This window comes from Bubalus kerabau, chromosome 22 (genome assembly GCF_029407905.1).
Source record: "Bubalus kerabau isolate K-KA32 ecotype Philippines breed swamp buffalo chromosome 22, PCC_UOA_SB_1v2, whole genome shotgun sequence".
In the NCBI taxonomy this organism is placed as follows: Eukaryota; Metazoa; Chordata; class Mammalia; order Artiodactyla; family Bovidae; genus Bubalus; species Bubalus kerabau.
The window spans coordinates 26,068,146-26,087,445 of NC_073645.1; positions in this window are offsets into that span (position 1 = coordinate 26,068,146).

A 19,300-nucleotide genomic window follows, 5' to 3' on the forward strand; every position below is an offset into this window, starting at 1 on the left:
CTTTTGAAGACCGATCCCTGAGCAGGTCAAGGCGTGATGACCTCCTGGGATCCCCCAGACTGGAGTTTGGGCGTCCCCAAGATCTCCAGTGTGACCAGTGTTCGGTAGGATTAGGGGGTTGGATATTATAGAGTATTTCCCTCCCACGGCCAGGTATTTTATGGTTGTCTTTCCAAAAGATTGTAGAGGCAACCTGTGGGTCTGGATGGGGCTCAGGAAAAGAGCATGAAACAGGAGGGAAGGGGGCAGAGCACAACCTTTGAAAGAATGACATAGCACAAGGGTATAATGTAAACCAATTAAAATCAATTGGGTCCAAGATGACAAGTCAAATTCAAGTAAACCTTAATCCCCGATCTATAAGCCAACAGACACACCCAGAGGTGGCAGGACAGCTCCAAGGCATGGTCAAAAGAGGGAGGAGTGGGTGGTTCCCCAATGGCTGGGATGATCCTCTCACTCATTAGTATATGAATCCCACCCCCTCACAAAACCTGGAGAAGGCAATGGCACCCCACTCCAGTACTCTTGCCTGGAAAATCCCATGAATGGAGGAGCCTGGAGGGCTGCAGGCCATGGGGTCGCTGGGAGTCGGACACAACTGAGCGACTTCACTTTCACTTTTCAGTTTCATGCACTGGAGAAGGAAATGGCAGCCCACTCCAGTGTTCTTGCCTGGAGAAACCCAGGGATGGGGGAGCCTGGTGGGCTGCCATCTATGGGGTCGCGGACACGACTGACACGACTTAGCAGCAGTAGCAGCAAAAGCTAGCCAGGCCTAATACCATGGCCCCAGCCCTTGCCCTCGGCAATGGTTCACACCCTGAAGAGTGGCTTCTCTCCAGATCCTAACAAATCCACCTTTTATCGCTTTGTCTCTCATTGAATTTTTGCAATGAGACATCGGAGCCTGAGTTTCATTAGTTTAGGCTGGGCTTGAGTCCTGGGAGAGAGCTGAAGGACAGGAGGAAAAAGCAGTGGGAAAAACGTGCCAAGGAATCCCCTTCATAGCCTGCCGGAAATTTTGCTAAATATCTGACCGGTGCTCACAGTTTCATTGGTCTGATCCTTGGCACAGAGAAGAGAAAGGACAGAAGAACCCCACCCCACCCCTCCACCCACACCGGCTTGTGTAACAGTTACTGGGGCTCAGCAGATAGTGCCTTTGGGACATGCTGAGGAGTAGCCTCTCCAGAGTCCTTCAATTGTGCCCCCTGCCACCTGCCTGTTCGCGGGAGGTTCGAGGAAACAAGAGATTGTAAAGGTCCCTCCAGCCATAGGAGCGAGGACCTCTTACCTTAACCAGAGGTCTTCTGGAATCTGAGACTGGGCCGCATGAGCTTTCTGTTGAGTTCGTTTTTCACTGTCGTGGTTTCCAGCACCAAGGGCCTTCCCCTGCGATGGGTTTCTTCGCCTTCCACTTCTAGTGCGGGAGCTTCGCTGAGTTGGGCTCCTGCTGTGCTTGGCCTCTTCTGCGCGGAGGTTGTTTCAGCCAGGTTAAACCCGAGTCACGGCACCATAAATGTCACGCAAGTGTATGTTCCTCGGTTCTTTGTCTCGTCACAACAAAGATTTGGAGCGACGGACATTAAAGCCTTCGGTGCGTCACAGCTCTCAGGTCTTGGACAAACCATGTTATAGCTGTTAGGCAAATCAAGTGTTACAGCTCTATTTTATTTAGATGATAGCAGGAGAATCCATCCTCAAAGCGTGAGGGCATGCCAACCCAAAGACTTGAAGAGAAGAGAGTGGAGGCGTGCATGCTGGTTGGGGGCGGGGAGGGGGGTAGAGAGAGAGAGAGAGAGGGAGAGAGAGAAAGAGCAAGAGAGTCCGTGAGAAAGCGCTTTGGCTCCTCCTTTTATATGTTTTTTCCTCCACCTGGGCCTGCCCTATGCAAATTGGGCTTAGCTAGGAGTGCTGTTTGTTCTGCCTGAAGTCTTCACTCTGGTCCTTGGACCTTCCTTTGACCTTCCTTGTCTTTTAGCCACCGCCATTTTGGACTCCTTTTTCCTATTCTACCTACCTAACAGTTGCATCATTAGAAATTAAGAACCTTAAGGGAAGTTTCAAGAATGATTAGATCAATTGAAGACCACTTTTACTTGAAGACTTTGTTAGGGGCAGAACGTGTAAGTCATATATAAGTCACGGCCCTGGTCATTAGGAGCTGATGGTTCAGTTTTTAAATAACAACCTTCAAGCAATGAAGAATTTTGACAAGCAAATATCAACTAGTTGCTCTGAGTTCAGTGCAAAAAGAAGAAGGGGGGAACACGCATGACTGAAGAGTTTTTTTTTGTTAGAGGTAGGAAAATTTTTAGGTCTTCTAAAACATTGGAATGAATTTATAGGACATGAACCCTCTTTTAATAGAGCTGTACAAAATGGAAAAACTCTCAGATTTCTGAATGGGTTCAGGTATAGACACTAACTTACTACTACAAACTGAGGAAAGGACTGGTGGTATACTTCAAGGCTGATGCATCTGTGTGACCTTGATTCTAAACAGTGCTTTCTTGGTTGTAGAGTTCAATATCTATTCAATCGTAACCTACTTCAGTGACAGTATTACTTAAAATGGTACAGCTGGGATTAAGCCTACTTTGCTATCAGTGCTCGGTGGTCCTGCAACAGTAAATGATGAAAATATATGGTGTTCTGATTATTTGGTTTATTCAGTTTAGTTCAGTCACTCAGTCGTGTCCGACTCTTTGCGACCCCATGAACCACAGCACGCCAGGCCTCCCTGTCCATCACCAACCCCCAGAGTTTGCCCAAACTCATGTCCATTGAGTCGGTGATGCCATCCAACCATCTAATCCTCTGTTGTCCCCTTCTCCTCCTGCCCTCAATCTTTCCCAGCATCAGGGTCTTTTCCAATGAGTCAGCTCTCTGCATCAGGTGGCCATGACTGAGTGACTGAACAACAAAATATGATCCAGCTATTTCACTCTTAGGTATCTATTCAAGAGATATGAAAATATATGTCCACACAGACAATTATGTGAATGTATATAGGAGTATTATTCATAATAGCTCCAAACTTAAAAGCAACACAACTGCAATCAACTAGCAAATAAATGTAGTTTATCCACACAATAGAATAAAATTTATCTTTAAAAGGAACAAGTTGCTGACACATGAACAACACAGCTGAACAAAATACTATGCTAAGCGAAAGAAGCCAGACATAGGACTACATAATATACAGTATTCAGTATCAAATTTCAGTGCATGGGTTTCCCCCACGAACACACCAAGCTATTCTTTGACACCAGTTGTTCAGTTCAGTCACTCAGTCGTGTCTGACTTTTTGCGACCCCATGAACCGCAGCATGCCAGGCCTCCCTATCCAACACCAACTCTTGGAGCCTGCCCAAACTCATGTCCATTGAGTCGGTGATGCCATCCCAACCATCTCATCCTCTGTTGTCCCCTTCTCCTCCTGACCTCAATCTTTCCCAACATCAGGGTCTTTTCAAATGAATCAGCTCTTTGCATCCGGTGGCCAAAGTATTGGAGTTTCAGCTTCAACATCAGACCTTCCAGTGAACACCCAGGACTGATCTGCTTTAGGATGGACTGGTTGGATCTCCTTGCAGTCCAAGGGACTCTCAAAAGTTTTCTCCAACACCACAGTTCAAAAGCTTCAATTCTTCGGTGCTCAGCTTTCTTTACAGTCCAACTCTCACATCTATACATGACTACTGGAAAAACCATAGCCTTGACTAGATGGACCTTTGTTGGCAAAGTAATGTCTCTGCTTTTTAATATGCTATCTAGGCTGGTCGTAACTTTCCTTCCAAGGAGTAAGCATCTTTTAATTTCATGGCTGCAGTCACCATCTGCAATGATTTTGGAGCCCCCCAAAATAAAGTCAGCCGCTGTTTCCACTGTTTCCCCATCTATTTGCTGTGAAGTGATGGGACTGGATTCCATGATCTTAGTTTTCTGAATGTTGAGTTTTAAGCCAACTTTTCCACTCTCCTCTTTCACTTTCATCAAGAGGCTTTTTAGTTTCTCTTCACTTTCTGCCATAAGGGTGGTGTCATCTGCATATCTGAGTTTATTGATATTTCTCCCGGCAATCTTGATTCCAGCTTGTGCTTCTTCCAGTCCAGCGTTTCTCATGATGTACTCTGCATAGAAGTTAAATAAGCAGGGTGACAATATACAGCCTTGACGTACTCCTTTTCCTATTTGGAACCAGTCTGTTGTTCCATGTCCAGTTCTAACTGTTGCTTCCTGAGCTGCATAAGAGGTTGAGAAATGAGATTAGGCTAGACATTCACATTTTTCTTTTCCAAAGGATAACATACTTTATGCATGTTAAGAATTGTATTTGATCTAGAACCTAGAAGAGATATATATTAGACAATATAAAGTTAGATGGGTTTTACCCAGAAAAATGCCATAAACAATTATGTAAATATTCAAAAATAGGTGAAATAGACAGCTAGGAATATTTGACCCTTATGAGAGTGAGACGCAGTATGGAATGATAATTAAAGGCAAAAGTTGATGCCAGACGCTTTAGTTTTTTTCCCTCTCAACTCTGCCGTTTAGCATTTTGGCCTTGAGAAAATCATTTCACATCTCCATGCCTTTGTTTATTGATTTGTATGAAGTTCTTTGAGAGAGCACATGTTTAGATCCACGTGGTTGCTGCAAGCATGTGATGTCAGGACAAGTGCTCCTTTTGCTGCCAGAACATGGGTTATGAAGCTGCCTGCAGGTCTTTTGACTGTAGGTAGCTTTACTTCCAACATTTTACTGTAACCATTTCCAAACATACAGAAAGATTTAAAGAATTGTAGGGATGATCCATTTACCCACCCCCATCAAAAAAAAAAAAAAAAAAAGACTTGTTAACCATCTGCAATCATTCAATACATTTTAACATTATATTTACTGACAATAGAAGCACAGAAACATTCTCCCCTCACTGCAAATCCTTTTCAAAAGATACTGGACGTAAAAATTTAAGAGGCAGATTTTTCCTTAATTGATTATTGTATCAAATACAGTATTTTCAGTCCTTCATTATCACAGAGGAAGATTTATTTCCCAGACCACCTGACCTGCATCTTGAGAAATTTGTATGCAGGTCAGGAAGCAACAGTTAGAACTGGACATGGAACAACAGATCAGATCAGATCAGATCAGTCACTCAGTCGTGTCCGACTCTTTGCGACCCCATGAATCGCAGCACGCCAGGCCTCCCTGTCCATCACCAAATCCCGGAGTTCATTCAGACTCATGTCCATCGAGTCAGTGATGCCATCCAGCCATCTCATCCTCTGTCGTCCCCTTCTCCTCCTGTGCCCAATCCCTCCCAGCATCAGGGTCTTTTCCAATGAGTCAACTCTTCACATGAGGTGGCCAAAGTACTGGAGTTTCAGCTTTAGCATCATTCCTTCCAAAGAAATCCCAGGGCTGATCTCCTTCAAAATGGACTGGTTGGATCTCCTTGCAGTCCAAGGGACTCTCAATAGTCTTCTCCAACACCACAGTTCAAAAGCATCCATTCTTCGGCGCTCAGACTTCTTCACAGTCCAACTCTCACATCCATACATGACCACAGGAAAAACCATAGCCTTGACTAGACGGACCTTTGTTGGCAAAGTAATGTCTCTGCTTTTCAATATGCTATCTAGGTTGGTCATAACTTTCCTTCCAAGGAGTAAGCGTCTTTTAATTTCATGGCTGCAGTCACCATCTGCAGTGATTTTGGAGCCCCCCAAAATAAAGTCTGCCACTGTTTCCACTGTTTCCCCATCTATTTCCCGTGAAGTGATGGGACCGGATGCCATGATCTTCATTTTCTGAATGTTGAGCTTTAAAGCCAACTTTTTCACTCTCCACTTTCACCTTCTTCAAGAGGCTTTTTAGTTTCTCTTCACTTTCTGCCGTAAGGGTGGTGTCATCTCCATATCTGAGGTTATTGCTATTTCTCCCAGCAATCTTGATTCCAGCTTGTGTTTCTTCCAGTCCAGCGTTTCTCATGATGTACTCTGCATAGAAATTAAATAAACAGGGTGACAATATACAGCCTTGACGTACTCCTTTTCCTATTTGGAACCAGGCTGTTGTTCCATGTCCAGTTCTAACTGTTGCTTCCTGGCCTGCATACAAATTTCTTAAGAGGCAGATCAGGTGGTCTGGTATTCCCATCTCTTTCAGAATTTCCCACAGTTTATTGTGATCCACACAGTCAAAGGCTTTGGCATAGTCAATAAAGCAGAAACAGATGTTTTTCTGGAACTCGCTTGCTTTTCCCATGATCCAGCGGATGTTGGCAATTTGATCTCTGGTTCCTCTGCCTTTTCTAAAACCAGCTTGAACATCAGGAAGTTCACGGTTCACATATTGCTGAAGCCTGGCTTGGAGAATTTTGAGCATTACTTTACTAGCGTGTGAGATGAGTGCAATTGTGCAGTAGTTTGAGCATTCTTTGGCATAGCCTTTCTTTGGGATTGGAATGAAAACTGACCTTTTCCAGTCCTGTGGCCACTGCTGAGTTTTCCAAATTTGCTGGCATATTGAGTGCAGCACTTTCACAGCATCATCTTTCAGGATTTGGAATAGCTCAACTGGAATTCTATCACCTCCACTAGCTTTGTTCATAGTGATGCTTTCTAAGGCCCACTTTGCCGGGGTCCAGCCCCAGCTGATCCAGGGTATTTGAAGGAGAGACGGCGTAGGTGAGGGTCAGGAAACAACTGCTTAATTACACGTTAATTAAGGATACAAAGAGTAATAGAATGAGGATAGCTCAGTAGGAAAATTCAGTGGAGAAAAGAGGCTGAGTAGCTTGGTTTACGCGGGAGACCAATAAAACTTCAAGACAAGAAGTTTGCACCACTTACGTAGGCCGCAGGCATCCTTCCGTTCTCCCGAAGGAGAGGAGACACTGAGGCTTCCCCGGTCGGATCTTAGAAGCCCAGGCATAATTAGCAAGCATGGTGGGTTCCGCGCTCCAGATGGAGACTCAGCCAGAATTTGGGAGAGAGAGTGACATGGGGAGACCAAGTTTCGGTGAACAAGGCCCGCACTTTATTTTCCAAAGTAGTTTTTATACCTTAAGTTGTGCATAGAGGATAATGGGGGAAGGGGTGGAGTCATGCAAGGACAGCAGTTCCTGGTCCTAATCAAAGCCAGGCTTTCAAACTTATCATATGCAAAAGTTCAGGTGATTGACATCATCTTCTGGCCAGGAGGCCTGTTAACATTTTAAGAAACTTATTTTTCTCTAAAGGTGATTATTCCGAAGTCAGGCACCAGCCTCCAAAAAAGCATTGAACAAAGCTGCATTTTACATTTCTGTACACCCATTATATCAATCAATACACTGCCAAGGACACAGTAGGTAAGGAGTATGGAGACTTAGCAGCAAACATTGGCCCAACAAGTGAAAAACCCTTCACCAATACAATTTCTAATCAATCTTTTAACTACTCAAAGGAATCTGTGCTTAGGCAGTTTAGAACATCTCCTGCCTCTCACAGGTGGGAGGCTCTGAACAATCACATGTGGCCGGAAAAACCTATTCAGGCAGGCTAGAGGATTTCCAAAGGAGTTTGTAGGTTGAAACACTGTCACACCCAGGAATTATTAACTGGAGCTGTAAGCTAACTCTTTTTTCAGAGAGAGGTAGTGGGGGACAGCCCCCATAAAGTCAGAGGTGTAGGTGAAAGCACAAAACAGAAAGTAGGCAGACTCTGGTTTTGGGGGTAGATGCTCGAGAATTTCCAGGGGGACTCCTGAGGCTCGATCCCGCCTTTGCGTATGCTGAGCCTCCTTCCTCATGACCTTTGCCACAGGCAGAGTGCCTCACGCTGGCTCCCAGCAGTGATAGAATTCTAATTGAGCTATTCCAGATCCTGAAAGATGATGCTGTGGAAAGTGCTGCACTCAATATGCAATATACCGGCTCCCGGCACCACTTGACTTCACATTCCAGGATGTCTGGCTCTAGGTCAGTGATCACACCATCGTGATTATCTGGATCGTGAAGATCTTTTTTGTACAGTTCTTCTGTGTATTCTTGCCATCTCTTCTTAATATCTTCTGCTTCTGTTAGGTCCATACCATTTCTGTCCTTTATCGAGCCTATCTTTGTATGAAAATAGGAAAAGGAGTACGTCAAGGCTGTATATTGTCACCCTGCTTATTTAACTTCTACGCAGAGTACATCATGAGAAACGCTGGGCTGGAAGAAGCACAAGCTGGAATCAAGATTGCTGGCAGAAATATCAATAACTTCAGATGTGCAGATGACACCACCCTTACGGCAGAAAGTGAAGAGAAACTAAAAAGCCTCTTGATGAAAATGAAAGAGGAGAGTGGAAAAGTTGGCTTAAAGCTCAACATTCAGAAAACGAAGATCATGGCATGCGGTCCCATCACTTCATGGCAAATAGATGGGAAAACAGTGGAAACAGTGTCAGACTTTATTTTCTTGGGCTCCAAAATCACTGCAGATGGTGACTGTAGCCATGAAATTAAAAGACGCTTACTCCTTGGAAGGAAGGTTATGACCAACCTAGATAGCATATTCAAAAGCAGAGACATTACTTTGCCAACAAAGGTCCGTCTAGTCAAGGCTATGGTTTTTCCTGTGGTCATGTATGGATGTGAGAGTTGGACTGTGAAGAAAGCTGAGCACCAAGAATTGATGCTTTTGAACCGTGGTGTTGGAGAAGACTCTTGAGAGTCCCTTGGACTGCAAGGAGATCCAACCAGTCCATTCTAAAGGAGATCAGTCCTGGGTGTTCTTTGGAAGGACTGATGCTAAAGCTGAAACTCCAGTACTTTGGCCACCTCGTGTGAAGAGTTGACTCATTGGAAAAGACCCTGATGCTGGGAGGGATTGGGCACAGGAGGAGACGGGGACGACAGAGGATGAGATGGCTGGATGGCATCACCGACTTGATGGACATGAGTTTGGGTGAACTCCAGGAGTTGGTGATGAACAGGGAGGCCTGGCGTGCTGCAATTCATGGGGCCGCAAAGAGTCGGACACGACTGGGCGACTAGACTGAACTAAAGAGTAGCCCATTTGGGGGATGCTTGTTCTGAACCCCTATAGACCAAATTTTTATGTTTTTCGCTGTGGTCCTAGGATATTTCTAATTTTTCAGGAGTGGTCCCTTTTTATCACTTTGTCTCCCTTGTGAAATCATAGCTAAAATGGGATAGAAATAATTAATGGAAGAAAGTAAGACACTGATTAAAATAGATATTTGTTTTTATTATTTCTTTTGGATTACTTCCACATTTCATATTTAAATTGTGGTATATGATCTTAGAATTAAGCTCTGACAACTAATTATCTCCATTATGCTGATCTCCCACTTTTCATCATTGCTTACCTCTTAGAATTTTGATTATTTCTTAAATTTCATCATGTGTAATAAATCCATACTAACTTGCAATATTTGAGGAAGTAGAGAGAAGCCTAAACTAACTAGCTGAAAATCTTAAATACAGTGTTTTTCAAAGACTGGTATATTTTCATTTGTGTGTATATGTATATATAAAAAACATAAATCACATATTACCTAGCATGATCCTTAAGGAATTTGCAATTTCCTTAGTCTTGGTTTTGCATGTAAATGGAAAATTTCTAAGTGCTTGAGGTTACTTTGAAAGAGTCCTTAATAGTTTAACCAGTAACCCTTAAAGCTTAGGTATACTCTTATTTAGTAAACCTTTTTTATTTTTCTCATAGCTAGGTTGAGTCCATTTAGCTCAGCTATATGAAGTATTACATTATTAAGTAGAGTGGAGCTGCTAGGATATTTTTAGAGAAAAATCTACAGTGCTCTCCATATACATGTGCATTTGCATGACTATTACATCTGCTACACACACTGATGTATATGTGCACGTGTATTACAGTCCCTGAGCACACCATGTATTGTGGGCAATTGGAGGACATGATCTTTGGGTATAAACTAGACCAAGCTTTCTGAGGGCAGGAAGCATGGCCCTTGGCATTCTTCTTCTGTGTAAATATATCTGCCAAAGACTGCTTGGTGCCCATTTTAGTTGGGGGCAGCCTTTATGAGAAGCAGCTCCAGTTCCTTTCTGCCTTTCCATCGGGTGCTGATGAATGGGAGGGGAGGCTGTGTTGGGGGAAGGCTGGGAGGTTGAGCTGTGCAGTGTGCCTTCTTAGAGGTAGCAGTGTGACTTCTCACCTGTTCCTGATTCTCTTGCTGCCACACCATAAGCACAGTAGTTAAGAGCACAGGCTTTGGTGTCAGCCCTGGATTTGAACCTTGGCACTCTCATTTTCCAGCTGTGGGATCAATCTTGAACAGATCTAGTTAATCTCTCCAAGCTTCATTTTCCTGATCTAGAAAACAGAGATCATAATTACACCCTCACCAGGTATATATGTACTTTTGGAAGGAATTTTTACACTGGCAAACAGGTGATTCTTGCCTTACTATTGAGTAGATCAGTTTATCATCAACTTTACACAATCAGCCTTTCTGAAAAAGCCCATTTTGACTAAAGGTACAACCAGTCCTCTGCAACCACCGGTTCCACAGCCACAGATTCAACCAACCTCATATAGATGGCATTCCTGGGGAAAAAAATTCCAGAAAATTCTAAAACCCAAAACTTAAACTTGCTGTAGGCCAGTGACTATTTACATAGCATTTACATTGTATTGGGTATTATATATAAGTAATCTAGAGATATTTCGTAGAAGGCAATGGAACCCCACTCCAGTACTCTTGTGTGGAAAATCCCATGGATGGAGGAGCCTGGTGGGCTGCAGTCCATGGGGTCGCTAAGAGTCGGACACGACTGAGCGACTTCACTTTCACTTTTCACTATCATGCATTGGAGAAGGAAATGGCAACCCACTCCAGTGTTCTTGCCTGGAGAATCCCAGGGACGGGGGAGCCTGGTGGGCTGCCGTCTGTGGGGTCGCACAGAGTCGGACACAACTGAAGTGACTTAGCAGCGGTAGCAGCAGCAGAGATATTTTAAAGTATACAAGAGGATGTGAGTAGATTCTATGCAAATACTATGCCAATTTATGTAAGGGACTTGAGCATCTGTGAATTTTCGCATCCATGGGGGTCCTGGAACCAACACCCCATGGATACTGATAGACCACTGTTTGGGGGAATTTTTGTTTTAATTTTGAAATGGTAGATTTTTTACAAGTTAATTAAAATGAAAATGTTTTCATAAACTAAGACTTTTCAACAGTCAGATGATAAATGTATAACTGATACCTAAGGATGAAATGGGCTTTGCAGGTTGTTCAGTTGGTAAAGAATCTGCCTGCAGTGTAGGAGACCCAAGTTTGATTTCTGGGTTGGGAAGATCCCCTAGAGAAGGAAATGGTAATCCACTCCAGTATTCTTGCCTGGAAAATCCCATGAACAGATACTATCCATGGGGTAGCAAAGAATTGGACATGCCTATGTGGCTAACAAGGATGAAAAGGAAAATGTTCCACCAGACCAGACTGTGACTAGGGTTGTTAAATCAGCATTGTTGCTGACAGTGCAGGGTCAAGTTCCCAAAAGGAATTTGATTGGCTTAACTCAGCCTGAGAATAGATTCCCCGTTGGCCATATCCTCCTATTTCAATCAATCAGGGTCACAAGACACAACGCACAAACTGGGTGAAGTCAGATGAGTATGGGAGGCAATGACAGACATCTCTAAGCTCTGTGAGGGTCAAAAGCAGTAAGGATTTGCTAAACTTTGAACATTGGTAGAAAAATGACCATTAAAAAAAAAAAGATTGAGTATTGATGATAGATAAAACCTTGAAAGTGTGAGATCATTCAGGCAGAATGTAGATGGAGAAGGGCCAAAGACAGCTGACTAGGGAAAGCTGACATCCATGAGAAGACACGGGGAACTAGAAGAGAAACAAAAGGATTACCAGGAATCCAGAGCTATGTGATGTTTCATATTAGAAGGTGTAAGGAAGATGAAAATAACTGATAATGCTAATTGAGAGTCTTTACAAGAGAATGTCTGAAAGCAGCTACATGTAAAGAGATGAAGTTGGGCTTCCCCAGCGGCTCAGTGGTAAAGAATCCACCTGGAACACAGGAGCCATAGGAGATGCTAGTTGCATCCCTGGGGCAGGGAGATCTCCTAGAGCAGGGCAGGGCAACCCACTCCTGTATTCTTGCCTGGAGAATCCCATGAACACAGGAGCCTGTTGGGCTACAATCCATAGGATCGCAGAGTCAGACACCACTGAAGTGATTTAGCATGCACAGAACATTTTCTAACACTGTATTAAAAAAAAACTCAAAATGGATTGGAGACCTAACTGTAATACTGGAAACCATACAACTTCTAGAAGAGAACATAGGCAGAACATTCTTTGACATAAATTGAAGCAATTTTTTTTTTGATCTGTCTCCTAAGGAAAAGCAAATAAAGGCAAAAATAAACAAATGAGACCAAAGCTTTTACACAGCAAAAGAAACCACCAGCAAAACAGAAAGACAACCTACTGAATGGGAGAAAATATTTGCAAAACAATATGACAGATAAGGTATTAATATCTTAAATATATAAACAGCTCATACAACTGAACATAAAAAAACCACAAACAACTCGATTAAAAAATGGGCAAAAGACCTGAATAGACCTTTTTTCCAAAGAAGACATATGGCCAACAGGCACTTGAAAAGATGCTCACATTGTTAACCATCAGAGAACTGTAAATTAAAACCACAATGTGATGTCATCCATAATAGCTGTTCTCAAAAAGATCGCAAATAACAAACGCTGGTGAGGCTGTGGATAAAAGTGAACTCTCGTGCCCTGTTGGTGGGAAAGTAAATTGGTGCAGCCACTGTGAAAAACAGTACATATGGAAGTTTCTCTCAAAAACTAAAAGTAGAAATACCATATAAACAAGCAATTCTACTTCTGGGAATATATCTAAAAAAAAAAAGGAAAACACTAATTCAAAAAGATACCTGCGGGGATGTTGCTGGTTCTCCAGTGGTTAGGTCTCAGTGCTTTCACTGGGGACGGCAGGGTTCAGTTCATGGTCAGGGAACTGAGGTGCTATGAGCCGCAAGAGTGCAGTCAAAAAAAAAAAAAAAAAAAAAAAAGATACACCCCAGTGTTCACTGCAGCATTGTTTACAAATAATCCAGATACGGAAGCAACTTACACGTCCATCAATGGATGAGTGGATAAAGAAGATGTGGGATATTGATATACACATATATATACGCACAAACACAATGGTATTTGATTCAGCTACAAATAAGAATGAAATTTTGCCATTTGCAACAATATGGATTGACTTGGATGGTATTACAGTAAATGAAATAAGTCAGAGAAAGATAAATACGGTATGATATCACTTATATGTGGAATCTAAAAAATAAAACAAACTAGTGAACATAACAAAAAAGAAACAGATTCACAGGTATAGAGAACATGCTAGTGGTTACCACTGGGAGGGAAAAGAGGAGAGGGGCAAGATGGGGTAAGGGATTGAGAAGTGCAAACTACTATGTATTAAAAGAGCTACAAGGATATATTGTATAACAGGGAATTTAGCTAATATTTCATAATTGTAAATGAAATATAGCCGTTAGAATTTTTGAACCATGTTATACACCTGAAACTATTATAATATCAACTATATCTCAATAATTAATAGATGGATAGAAGGTCTGAAAGACATCCTATGGATCTACCAGTGTAGTGGGTCAGAGGCCAAACTACAAGTGTACAATGAATGGGGAATAAGATAGAAACACAAATGTTCATCATATTATTCTACCAAGAAGTCTGATTGCAAGTTGGAGGAGAGAAATTAAAGGAAAATTAGAGGGGAACGTAGCATCAGTGGAGGATATTAAAATTTTGTTTGAGATAAAAGTCTTAAGCGTATTTGTCAACTGAGGAGAAAAGGCCAACCAAGAGGGTGAGTGGAAGATGCAGGAGGAAAATGATGAATGAAACAAGAATCTCTGGGAGGTCTGAGGGAACAGGGTGGTAGGTGGAGGCATCAATTTTTTCAAAAAATATATTAACACAGTCAGTTAATACAGAAAGTGAAGAGGAACTAAAAAGCCTCTTGTTGAAAGTGAAAGAGAAGAGTGAAAAAGTTGGCTTAAAGCTCAACATTCAGAAAATGAAGATCATGGCATCTGGTCCCATCACTTCATGGGAAATAGATGGGGAAACAGTGGAAACAGTGTCAGACTTTATTTTCTTGGGCTCCAAAATCACTGCAGATGGTGACTGCAGCCATGAAATTAAAAGATGCTTACTCCTTGGAAGGAAGGTTATGACCGACCTAGATGCCATATTGAAAAGCAGAGACATTACTTTGCCAACAAAGGTCCATGTAGTCAAGGCTATGGTTTTTCCTGTGGTCATGTATGGATGTGAGAGTTGGACTGTGAAGAAGGCTGAGCACCAAAGAATTGATGCTTTTGAACCATGGTGTTGGAGAAGACTACTGAGAGTCCCTTGGACTGCAAGGAGAGCCAACCAGTCCATTCTGAAGGAGATCAGCCCTGGGATTTCTTTGGAAGGAATGATGCTCAAGCTGAAACTCCAGTACTTTGGCCACCTCATGAGAAGGGTTAACTAATTGCAAAAGACTCTGATGCTGGGAGGGATTGGGGGCAGGAGGAGAAGGGGATGACAGAGGATGAGATGGCTGGATGGCATCACTGACTCAATGCACATGGGTCTGAATGAGCTCCAGGAGTTGGTGATGGACAGGAAGGCCTGGCGTGCTGCGATTCATGGGGTCGCAGAGAGTCGGACATGACTGAGCGACTGAACTGAACTGAACTGAGAGGCTTTTCCGTTTACCTACTGGGGGAGGCCCAGCCGCAGCCCGAACTGGGCCCCTACTCCCAGCCCGCCTTGAGCCACACACAGCTTTAAAGGTCATGGCTTTGTGTCAGGACAGCAGCAGAACCCTCTCCTCCTATAGATTCTTGGCCTTTCTTTGATGGCTCCCAAGAAGCAGCCAACATAGTGGCTAGTTCTGTCCTATTAGGCTGAGAGACCTGTTACATGAGTCCAGCAGGAAATGTGAACCTGTCTATCCTTTTTTTTTCTTTTTGTAAGTCAAAGAATGTTGCTTGCTATCAGGTTCTGCAAGCATCAAGTCTTCATCTACTTCAGTCACTGATAACAGTACACCCTGGAAAGAATTAAGGATGAAAAACAGGATGAAGCACTCTATATTTTGGCAAAACAGTTCCCTTAGACAGTTACATAGATCTCAAGAAAAACTTTTATGAACCCAGATTCTTGTATCTTCACATATATAGAAAAGCACTAAAATCATTAACTGAGATATCTGTTCCTCTGGATTAACAGTAACCTTTTACTGAGATGCATGCTTTCCTGCACCAATTCCCTAGTCAAAGTCATCTTTATACTGACTTTCCTCCCGTCTCTTTGGAGCAGTACCCCCCAAGCTATGGAGGGGATGATTCCCAAGCTAGAGTCTTTAGTAAGACCCTGAATAAAACTCAGCTCAACTCTGCATTTTTCTTTCAGTCTACACTTTCATTTGGCCACTAAATATTAATGAAGTACCTGCTGTTTACCAGGCTCCATCCCAGGCTCCGATTCCTCACACTGGAATATTATGCACCTTCGAGGCCAACAGGACAAAACCAGCTAGGCATATTTTCTAAACTTTGTTGGCATCTGTCCTCACTTCTCTGATTTGCCAAGTTTCTTCAACCGTACACACACCACCATTTGGATCTAAACCGGGGTTATTTTGTAGACCCTGCCCTAAGAGTCAGCAGAGGGAGATTTCCCTAGATAGTGAACTCGTCTATAAATTGGAAGCTGGAATTCTACAGTCCTAATCATGACCTATGGCTTGGGCTTTCCTGCTTCATTCCAGTTTCTGTTTAACTGCTGATGCTGCAGTTCCCATAAGCACAGCTCCCACTGAGGTTAGTGGGAGTGTTATGTGAACGTAAGTTTTGTTCTTCATTTTCTCCTGCTGGGTGAGCCTTGCTTGTCTTGGACTGTCGACCACCCCAGTCCCCTTCCCCAATAGGCGTGGGAGTGCTAGCCCGTCCTTTCATGACGCCGAGCCCTACCACAGTGACAGGCTCCAGGTGAGGGGAAAATCAACTGGGAACAGAAGCATTCTGCTTCTTGCCTCATATAACAACAGAGAATGCTTCCTGTACACTGTCCAGAAGCCAGAGAGAGTAAATAGAATGGCAAATGGATGATTTTCTGGGTGCTCTGTAAGCCAGACTTGGGTCTGCTCATTTTGCCTAAAGCCATTAACCTCATTCATGGAAGGAAAAGGGATGCAGGAGACAGAAAACAGGTGTTCTTTCTAGTTCTGGTTCTGCTGCTGAATTTGTCACTTTCCGCTTGGAAAATCATTTGTCCACTTTGGGATTCACTTTGCTCAGCTGTAAAATGAGGTTTTGAACTCTGCATAAGTTCCCTTCCATCTCAGAAACAGACTTAACGGGTCTAGATTCTGGGGAAGCCACAGAGTTTTAAACAATTGAACTAGTTGCCCACATTTATAAATCAGAAGGTTTTCCAAAAAATATGAATTACTGGCTTCTCTTGAAAAATTGGCAACCTGACCCTGCATTTCTGCACAGCTGCCATGGCCCCAGTGAATACTGGTTTCCCTGTTACACAGGGCATGTCTCTTTAGGCATCGTTTCTACCTGGTCAACTTTGCTGACCCCTGCAGGCAAAGGGCCCCATTTTAGGACTGGAATTTAGCACAGTTTCATCATAATTAAAAGTGAGGGTGTGTCCCCCCATTATAATTCAAATGATGGCTGGCCTCTGGCTTAATCTATGACTCTGACTTGTATATTTAATTCATTACAAGCAGAAGCTAAGAAGGGCACGTGGAGCTGGGCAGGGGTGCTCACAGCAGGGAATCGAAGAGCGCTGGGGCTGCTTATGGTAATTTGACATATAACTCGGAGCCTGATTGTGTCAGGTGAGGCGACCTGGGATGGTTTATTCTCTGTTCCGAGTTAACAGGCTCCCATCACATCAGTGTCTCTGTGAATATGAGATGAGCATCCCCAGGAAAGCAAAGCCTCAAAATGTCAAGTTGCTCAGGAGGAAAGGTTTTGCACAGTGAGCGCAGAAGGATTTGTGTGGCTTCTAGGCTTAATAGTTAATCTTTTATTAACTGTCTTTCTTTTCTTTTTCTTATTAACCTTATTATTCCTTTCAGTCGGATCTAACTAGGGAAATGATGTAAAGGAGGTGTTTTTATTTCTGCTTTTCAATAATGTAACAGGACCCCACCGAGGCAGCCCTTCACAAATGGTGATTTCTCCTGGGGAGGAGGAAAATTGACTGCTTTGTGTGCATATAAAGCATGCCAAATATCCTAAGTTGTTTCTCTTCTGAAAAGAACTCCCTTACACCTCCCTCATAATGCTGATTTTTCTAATTTTACAGATGAGAAAGCTGAGGGTGCAGGTATTTAAATGACTTTCTCAGTGGGAGTGCAGTCTAAGAAATGTTAGAATCAAGGCTACACCCGGCTCTTCTGACTGGCACCACTGCCTCCGAAGGTCTGTCCTTGCTGTCCTTTCAGTTCAGTTCAGTCGCTCAGTCGTGTCCGACTCTTTGCAACCCCATGAATCGCAGCACGCCAGGCCTCCCTGTCCATCACCAACTCCCAGAGTTCACTCAGACTCACGTCCATTAAGTCGGTGATGCCATCCAGCCATCTCATCCTCTGTCGTCCCCTTCTCCTCCTGCCCCCAATCCCTCCCAGCATCAGAGTCTTTTCCAATGAGTCAACTCTTCTGAAGAAGCACAAGCTGGAATCAAGATTGCCGGGAGAAATATCAATAACCTCAGATATGCAGATGGCACCACCCTTATGGCAGAAAGTGAAGAGGAACTAAAAAGCCTCTTGATGAAGGTGAAAGAGGAGAGTAAAAAAGTTGGCTTAAAACTCAGCATTCAGAAAACGAAGATCATGGCATCTGGTCCCATCACTTCATGGGAAATAGATGGGAAAACAGTGGAAACAGTGTCAGACTTTATTTTCTTGGGCTCCAAAATCACTGCAGATGGTGACTGCAGCCATGAAATTAAAAGACGCTTACTCCTTGGAAGGAAAGTTATGACCAACCTAGATAGCATATTCAAAAGCAGAGACATTACTTTGCCAACAAAGGTCCGTCTAGTCAAGGCTATGGTTTTTCCTGTGGTCATGTATGGATGTGAGAGTTGGACTGTGAAGAAAGCTGAACACCAAAGAATTGATGCTTATAGCTGTGAAAAGAAGAGAAGTGAAAAGCAAAGGAGAAAAGGAAAGATATAAGCATCTGAATGCAGAGTTCCAAAGAATAGCAAGAAGAAATAAGAAAGCCTTCCTCAGCGATCAATGTAAAGAAACAGAGGAAAACAACAGAATGGGAAAGACTAGAGATCTCTTCAAGAAAATCAGAGATACCAAGGGAACATTTCATGCAAAGATGGGCTCAATAAAGGACAGATATGGTATGGACCTAACAGAAGCAGGAGATATTAAAAAGAGGTGGCAAGAATACACAGAAGAACTGTACAAAAAAGATCTTCACGACTCAGATAATCACGATGGTGTGATCACTCACCTAGAGCCAGATATCCTGGAATGTGAAGTCAAGTGAGCCTTAGAAAGCATCACTATGAACAAAGCTAGTGGAGGTGATGGAATTCCAGTTGAGCTATTTCAAATCCTGAAAGATGATGCTGTGAAAGTGCTGTACTCAATATGCCAGCAAATTTGGAAAACTCAGCAGTGGCCACAAGACTGGAAAAGGTCAGTTTTCATTCCAATCCCAAAGAAAGGCAATGCCAAAGAATGCTCTCCTTTAGGTGATCCCAAAATTTTAAAATATAGAATTAAGACGGGAAATGATTAGTACAAAAGCAAGCATCACTATAGTAGTGCAGACGGTAAGCAATCTGCCTGCCTAAACGAAAGAATCTGGCTGCAATTCAGGAGACCTGGGTTCAATCCCTGGGTTGTGAAGATTCCCCTGGAGAAGGAAATGGCAACCCACTCCAGTATTCTTGCCTAGAGAATTCCATGGACAGACCGTGAGGTTGCAAAGAGTTGGAGACGACTGAGCGACTAATACACACACACAAGGATCACTATGCAGGGTAAAGAACGTGTGTGATCCAGAAGGGACAGATAGGAGTTTTCTCAATGAGGGAGTGGTTCCTGTTACCATTATAAAAGATTACAAAGTCAACATAATCTTTGCCTGGGACTGTCCCAGTTAGCCTCAAACTAGGTTAT